Source organism: Aplidium turbinatum, chromosome 8 (genome assembly GCF_918807975.1).
Source record: "Aplidium turbinatum chromosome 8, kaAplTurb1.1, whole genome shotgun sequence".
In the NCBI taxonomy this organism is placed as follows: domain Eukaryota; kingdom Metazoa; phylum Chordata; class Ascidiacea; order Aplousobranchia; family Polyclinidae; genus Aplidium; species Aplidium turbinatum.
Window position 1 is genome coordinate 12842143 of NC_137479.1, and position 8935 is coordinate 12851077.

General features: G+C 37.9%; 1 long non-coding RNA gene across 1 annotated transcript; it reads right to left on the minus strand.

Moving 5' to 3' along the window:
• Positions 1–1847: 1847 nt before the first annotated feature.
• LOC145775943 (uncharacterized) lies at positions 1848–6615 on the minus strand. The gene is made up of 4 exons (XR_014290181.1): positions 6432–6615; positions 3508–3692; positions 2459–2585; positions 1848–1948 (listed from the first exon to the last, which is right to left on the minus strand). It is a non-coding gene; the product is annotated as an uncharacterized LOC145775943 (long non-coding RNA).
• Positions 6616–8935: the final 2320 nt, after the last annotated feature.

Sequence of the window (8935 nt, forward strand, 5' to 3'; positions counted from 1 at the left end):
AGTCTGCCCACTATAGAACACTTGGTCTGCCCACTATAGAGAGAGAGAGAGAGAGAGAGAGAGAAACCTTTTATTTTGTCTGTTGCGAGAAAAGTATACGGTACAAAATATAGACAAGGCAAATAAAATAGCACCATAACTAGAATCTACAACAGACAGGAAGCAGCGAAAGACTATATTAGTCATCATCTGCTTGCTTCATGGAATTTTGTGTTTTGGCCTACGTTATCATCAATATGTTTTTTTTTTGTGCGTATGCTGTTATTGAAGCGCGGGAACGTTTCAATTATTATTTTTCTCTTGTAAGCTTATTTTAAATGGCAAAATCGTAATTTCCGTAGGGTGGCAATTGACTAGTAGACCGTATGGTCGTCTCGTTGTCTCCCTGTCGGTATGGGAACCTGTGTAACTTTTGTACTGTGTATATTGCATATTTCAAACATGTACCTATGTTCCTGTTACTGACAAATAAAACATTGATTGATTGATTGATTGATTGATTGATTGATTGATTGAGTCAGCTGCTTACAGAACACAGAAAACTCCGAGGTGACCTCATCGAAACATTTAAATACATGCATGGCTTGTATGATGTCAATGTCAACAATCTATTCACGCTGGACCTGAAAAACATTGCTACAAGAGGACACAGCCTTAAGCTGGAAAAGCCAAGGCCCAAGCCCAGAAAATTTAGTAACTTTTTTACTTGCCGTGTGATCAAGGCAGTGGCTATTTGACCGGCGCCGGTCTTTGAATCTGAAACACTATTTGACCGTCATTACGTCATTGTCCAGTCTCTTTCAAAGCAAAAGATGAGAAGCGCGCATATAAGTTCTGAATCCAACCATTATATTCAACTGGTTACGTGGTGCGTGTGGTACGTCGCCGCTTCCTAATCTAGAGGGACTGAGTTTGATACTAGCCAGGAGTGTTCCTTTTTTTTTAACTAAATTTTTGACCCAAAGTGCATTTTTGTAGTCAATTTTTAATTTGAGTTGCATTACATTTACATACCATTACCATTTTTTTAAAAGAAGCATTCCCAGCAAACATTGTACTTCGGCCCAACGTAGTGTGACAGTTGGTAAAATAATGCTCCTCCGTTGGCACTACGTTGTGGCCGAAGTTGACCCAACGTATCTTGCACCATTCGTCGCAGTTGGGACAACTTCTTCAAAATGTTTGGGCCAACGTTATCCCAACTCTGCACCCAACGTAGTTCATCGTTGGTACCCTACGATGGCCCAACGTATTTTGCACCATTCATCGCAGTTGGGACAACTTCTTTAAAATGTTTGGACCAACGTTATCCCAACTCTGCACCCAACGTAGTTCATCGTTGGTACCCTACGATGGCCCAACGTATTTTGCACCATTCATCGCAGTTGGGACAACTTCTTTAAAATGTTTGGACCAACGTTATCCCAACTCTGCACCCAACGTAGTTCATCGTTGGTACCCTACGATGGCCCAACGTATTTTGCACCATTCGTCGCAGTTGAGCCGACTTATTTTAAAATCTTTGGGCCTACGTAATCCCAACTCTACTGCCAACGTAGTTCATCGTTGGTACCTACGCTGGCCAAACGCACTTTGCACTTTTCGTCGCAGTTGGCCATACATATTTTGCACTAATCGTTGTAGTTGAGCAACGTTGGTTAAACTTAACCTGCAATTTCAAGTTGACACTGTCCTGATGATCCAATATGCCAATACGATGACCATCTTCTTATACTGAGCAAATTTAAGTCAATGATGTAAACAAACGTAAAGTTGTTGAAAAATACATTTATTCGAATGGTAAAATGCACCACCCATGCACAATTCACAGCTACGACAAGACATGCATAAAAGTCTAAAAACACAATGGACTGAGGTACTTCATGCCTCATCAGAAGACTGCGCCTGGATGTAACAACGTGATCTGTGGCGGCTCAAACGCAAGTACCTATAAAACAATATGCAACATTTGTAAAGAAAGCAGGGATGAAAGAAAATATACTGTACAGTGCAAATTAGGTCGTGTTTACAGCACCGTGAAAGAACAGACTCTAATTGCTACATATCCCATGGATATGTGTATGCAACACCCGGTTATGTTACAATAACAAGCATTTTTTTAATAGATCCTAACATTCCTCAGTATGTTTTAATTCTGTAATTCGTAGCCTATACGATGGGGTGGGGAATGGGTATACCATTATGTTCTATCAACCTCTAACATTAATGCACATTCGTTAATCGTGTTAATGCGGTTTGCCTTCTCTAACCAGTGCAAATTATTATTGTTATCGTTTGATAGATCTTCGAAGTCAAGTCTTAAAATGTGTGTATATTTCTTGAAGTTCTGCTCCAGCAATAAACTAATCACTGGTTAAGTAAATAAAAATGCTTTTATTGCCCTTATTGAGAGAATAGTAACGATTTGTCAAGTGACGGAGAGAACAAATGAACATACCCGCAGTACTTTTTGTAGCAAGACGTTTAAGCCGGCCCCCATCGCGGTCTTCCCACGTCTTAAACCAGTCGCCCAGTTTGTGGTCGATTTCTTGTAGTGCATGATTTCGTATTGCTCTGGACAACATCTATAAGTAAAGCAGTTTTGTAAACAAATAATGTTACATCGATTTTTATTTTTACACAATCATCTACAGCAGTGGCCAGCGGCTCTTAACCTGTGGGTAATTACTCAATCTGGGGAAGTTTGAGGTCTTCCAGAGGGCAATGAGCAGGACAGTGCAAATTATTACCAATTTTTAATCAAACTTAAATCATTGTTGGGTTTGGCTTTGGCTATTCCATTCAATTGATTGCCAAAGACTAATAAAATTGGTACGAATGGAATTAATTTTATGCTGCTGTTTGGAAGTCTTCACGAGAAGATGCAGAACAACGTGTTCTTGTCGAAGGTTGCTTATTTGTGCGACTTTTTCTCTGACATAAACGCCTTGAACTGCTTGCAGGGCAAATGGACAAGGTTATGGGATTTAATAGACAAATAATAGATTTAAGATGCCCAACATGCTTAATTGCTTAAAGTGGGGTAACGGGTCAGAAAAGGTTAAGAATGTTGCTCTACAGAGTCTACAGTCTGTTTCACGTGCGTGGCACGATCATCAGGAGAGCTGTAATAAAAATAAAAGCGAGGACATCACCATAAGCATAGCCGCCGAACCCAGGAAGGTCGGCCTTCCTGACCTTTTCGCAGAGAAGGCCACCCTTCCCTGCGAAATCGGCCAGATCAACTTTCTAATCTCATCTTTTTTACTGCACACGAGTAAACAGCAGGTGTTTTTCAACTAGATCTAGACTGAGGCATTAATCAGGGATAGTAAACAGCAAATTGACAAAAAAGATTACGAAAAAGGTAAACTTCAGATGCTGCAAAACTTATGATATATCCAAGGTTGTTATTTCATTGAAAATTAATCATGAACAGTAAGTATTCTTTCTGGAGACGATATCATACCAACAAGAGGTGAATACAAAACTTAAACAAACACTTACCTACGACCATGTTCTTTAAGTTTTGCATGGAATCAAAAGAAAACTTTTTCTCTCCACTTAATGTATTTTCCCCTTCCCGGTCCGCGAGACGTAACTTGCGACTTCGTTTAACATCACCTGAGGCATCAATCGATTAACCGTGTCGTATAGGCTTTTTCCTCCTAGATACGACACAGTTGTTTGAACTGCAATAGAACAGATGGATGTTGAAATGCATAAGCCGAGATCGTTAAAACAGCATAGAAAGCAGTCCCATCAAACAGTCGCGGTGCGTACCAGGCTACCAGCGTACATAGGTGTCGAAATAGGGTGGGCCGGGTGGGCTTTATTTTAACAAAATATGTTTTGCCCACCCTGTTTTCATGACACCTATGAAGTGTTCGTTACAATTATTTCCGTTTTTGTTTTTAGCTTAATTATCCAACCAACTGCAGTGTAACCTCTGAAGACTTGCAATAAACAAGATCACAGATATGCGTAAATCAAACGCACAATACCACATTCCAATTGACAACTTTGAAGGTGGGTATGTAAATGAACCCAAACCTCCAAACAGTAACATTGATACCAACATCAGATTGTTCCAAATTCCAGTTATTAACATCAAGGCTAAATATTTTCACCAAGTTGTCAACTTAAACCTCAAAGATATCAAGCATCTGCTCATGTATTTGGATTAAAACGTAGAGATGGCCTCATCACTATCAGACAAAAACTAAAGTCCCGAAAGCTGACGAAATTCTTCAATACCAAACACGATTTTAATGTTTGTGCAGACTAATACTGTGTGATGCTGAAACCAGCTTTGAAATTTTTGTGTTTTCAATATGGAGTTGTGTGATACAAACCATACAACAGCATGTCTGTAAGAATGTGAAGGACTGATTCACACTAAGCGTTTTGACTCCAATATGACACTTGAAATACAAATTAAATATGCACACAATGAATTCAGTTTATTTAAGAATTTCTAAAACAAAACTATATTCTGCCTCATTGAAGCCGAACTGTGACAGTGTGAATCAGCCATAAAAATAGTGGGTTACACGAAGTCCACTTTGAAACTAGACTGTTTTATAGATTCTTTGATTGCTAAGATCAAGTGTATTTATACTAGAAGAGGACTTCATTTGTTTGAGTAAGTTTTTAAAAGTAGTTCTACTTGATGGGGTATGTTTCACAGTCATAAGATCAATCATTATACACTTTTGACATCGCACCCACTGCATCAGTGCTTGATTTTACTTTAAAAAATCAGTAATTTGCTTGTAACTTTTTTCTGTACATTTTTAAGAGAAAATTCTTTGGAAATAAGATAGAAACATGTTACTTCTGCAGCATTTAAGCCAAAAACTAACTTTCTAGTATAAGCAGTTATCAAGATATGGCAAAATTAGCTATTTTCAGCTCGTTTGGTGAAATTGCACGGCCACTAGAGGGTGCAAGAACCCAAAATTATGATAGAAGTATTTCATTTGATATTTGGGGCCATATATCAAGACCACTTTTTGAAATTCAATTTTTTTTATTTTTCACTCCACCCTAATGAACAATTCGTACCCTCAGTTACCTTGAAAAGATCAAGAGAAAAAATTAAAAAAGCAGTCGCTGATTGTAGTCGCTGATCGTAGTTTCCGCAAACATTTTAAAAGGATTAGATATCGATTAGCTAGGCATCGGTATCCGCAAACAAACAAACTGAAAAGATCGAGAGAAAAAAATAGAACATTGCTGATCGCAGTTTCCGTTTTTCCGCAAACATTTTAAAATTTCCGGTAATGCAAACATTTTAAAATTTCCGGTAATGCAAACATTTTAAAGTTTCCGGTAATGATTCTAAGAGTTTGCCGAAGTCGCTGAACGCAGTTTCTGCAAACATTTTAAAAGGGTTAAGGTTTAGGGTGTTTCCGCAAACAAACAAACTGAAAAGATCGAGTGAAAAAAAATAGAACAAAGCCGAAGTTGCTGATCGCAGTTTCCATTTTTCCACAGTTTCCGCAAACATTTTAAAATTTCTGGTAATGATCCTAAGAGCTTGCTGAAGTCGCCGATCGCACTCGCAGTTTCCGCAAACATTTAAAAAGGGGTACCTCTAAATACCCATTGTCAGGCATTAGACAAATCCTAGACAATGCCTTGAAATTACCGACAATGCCTGAAAGTAGCTACTCTACAATGCCTGACAACCCCTGAAAATGCTATAATGCCTAACAAACCCGTCAACCACTGATAATGATCGACAATGCCTGGAAATTCCCAACAATGCCTGAAAGTAGTTAGCCTACTCCACAATACCTGACAACCCCTGAAAATGCTCCACAAACCCCCAAAAAGCCTACTATGCCTGACAATGGGTATTTAGAGGTAGGCCTACCGTTTTAAAAGGGTTAGGCTTGATTAGAGTTTCCGCAAACATTTTAAAAGGGTTCGGGATTAGGATTGATCAAAGTTTCCGCAAACATTTAAAAATTTCTTTAAATGACCCTAAGAGTTTTTGTTTGTTTGCGGAAAAATTTTAAAATATTTGCAGAAACTGTGATCAGCGACTTCGGCTTTTTTTAATTTTTTTTTCGATCTTTTCAAGGTACGAACTGACGGTACGAATTGTTCATGGTGGTACTAATTAGGTTGCATCCGATGCTGCGCAATCTACTTCATAAAACAATCTGCAAAAAAGTTGTGGTATATACATAATGCGGTGATAGTAGCAACATTCGAATCCTGATAAAAAACTTCTCGTTGACATAATAGTCATTTTTATGCCACTTGAAAGTGAAGATACCACTTTTTGAAAAAATCGAGTAGGCTACTTCTAAAAATGTTACGGTACTTTAAAACCAATAAACAGGTCACGTAATTGCCGTAAAAAGTATTAAATAGTTTACCCTGAAGAATAGATTAGAGTCAACTGAAATAAACCTTACCTGAGTTTCATGATGATCATTCATTTGGGCAGTGCTCTCATAAATGAAAACCTGAAAGTCCCCAAAGCTACGTCTAAAAATTCCTAGATTACATCAAAGTTCCCTAAATCATTATTACATTCAAACAGTTTCACGTTCTGAAACAAAAAGCAAGAGTTAAGCGGTTTAAACAACAACACTAGCAAAAACCATTCTACATAACTTTGTTGTATTAGTGGGCAAAGTCTCACAGCAAAAAGCAGTACGGTATGTTAAATTACAGTGATGTTTAACACTACAGGGATACAGTGAAGATTTCCCAATGCTTATCACATGCTAAAAATGACATAAACTGTGCACGACTATCGACTTATTCATGAGAGCTAATTCGACTAGTAATTAGTTGATTAGTTCATGTGCTTCAGCATCTGTAGCTGAACTCTTCATGAGCCCTTGCCAACTGCAACAATTTAGCTCGATCCCTTAATCCCAGTTTGTCAGCTGACTTCATACCTTGGGTGTGTAGCAAACCAACTAAACTTTCTGACTTTAAACTGTTCCTGTAGTCAGTTTTAATGTTCTTCAAGCTATCCGTACTAAAAAGTCATTCAATTGGGGCATTTAAACATGGTAGGGACATTAGGCAAGTGACTACTTTGCTATGAACTCAAATACGGAAGAAAACTTGACAAATAAACTTCCATTGATTCTGCAAGTGAAAAAGACAAACCAGAGTTGCCAGATTTTGAAAAAAAAAGTAGCCAAAAAAGTAGCAAATTTGCTCCCAAAGTAGCCCAATTTATAGCAGGGGGCGCGGGAATTATGTTTTCCCACTTCTGGGGGGCTTCGCCCCCCAGACCCCCGTGAGACGTTCTAACACTGACACGCCCACAATCTTTTGGATGTCTCTGTTAGGCATACTTCATAACAGAACTGCTTAGCCTCAGTTTTGTCATGTGTTGGTTTTTTTTTCACTGAAGGACAAAGGTGTACAATCATCATTACACAAATTCAACAAACATACATTTTCATCAAGCCATTCATTCTTATTCCAATTATTACTACATTGATTAGTAAACTATGTAAAAACTGCATGCCAGTCAGTGGAAGAACCTGAAAAAAAATGTTAATTAATAACATACAAGCCGTCAAACGCTCTTGAATGTACAGCTAAAAAACACACATATGAAAAATCAGCTTAACAAACCCAGTGAAATTGCACAAATTATTCTGCTAAATAGCAACAGAGTTACCTTACAGGTTCACATCAGGCTCTATCGGGTACAGATTAGATTCTCACTACTTTTTCAGCTCACTACTTTTCAAGCACTTCTGCGTTCTAACTTCTACAGTAAGAGTAAACTGTAAAGACATAGAACGGTGATAACGTAACGCTAGATTAGACTAGAAACTCACTCAACCATGTCCCTTGCTACGTCTTGAAAACATGAGAATGCGCTGTAAAATTTGTAAACTACAAATAAACTGTCAGTAGACTGCAAGCGAAACTTACTTTAGTAAGAAGTTTCCAATGTAAAAAAGTCGCAATCTTGTTATATTGTCGCCAATCTAAATTTAAAAGTAGCCCAAAAAGTCGCAAGTCGCCAAGCTCAATTTTTTGTCGCAAATCACATATGGAAAGTAGCCCAATTTGCGATAAGTAGCCCAATCTGGCAACACAGGACAAAACTGCAAATGCAAATGGCGGCGTCCAACTCCATTTGGGTTTTCGCGCGTTTTTTACGATTCACGTCACAGACAATTGTAGTTTCTGACTGCGCATGCGCATCGTCATCTTGTTTTAGCAAATTTTGAAAAAGCACGTTCAGATGTCCGCCATTTTTTACAATGTACCAATTACTCGCGTTTGTCAATGCTTTAGATATGGTGTGCTGTGCATATAGATGTAGAAAACGAAGAAAATACAATTCAGATGATAAAAGGAGTAAATATTATTCCAAGATATTTACCAATCTCTCGGATCATGTGTTTGAATGCACCGTTACCAATAATCATATTTTTACACTAGTCAAAACTGTGTACAAATGTTATTTAAAAATTAGGTTTTACCGCATTGGTAAGAAAACTTGCAAGCAAATACAAGCTAAATTGGTTCGTAAAACGCTTAACAAAAATTCTGTCTTAACAAACGTCTGTAGACGTTGAATCAGTGTAAAAATGACAGATTTTGTTGTATGGCTTGGCTGTAACAGCGCAGCTTTCACGCAAATTTGAGACAGTAACAATGGCGAATGCCTTTTTTAATTTCTTCAATCGAGATGCGCTGTCTAGTTGTTATAAGATGTTTATGGTTTTTTTAAAGTGCTTGCCTGAAACACATGGTACGGGAAACTGTGTCCAATTATTCAGCTCAGTGTTGTCATAATTTTTTTCGAAAATAAAATGAAAACTTCGAAAACAAAAATGAACGGAGCACGTAAAAATTGCGAGATGAAACTACAGCCCTGATCAATTTTAAGAAGGCAGAGTATAGTTATATAGAGCCATAGTAGAACACTAAAAAA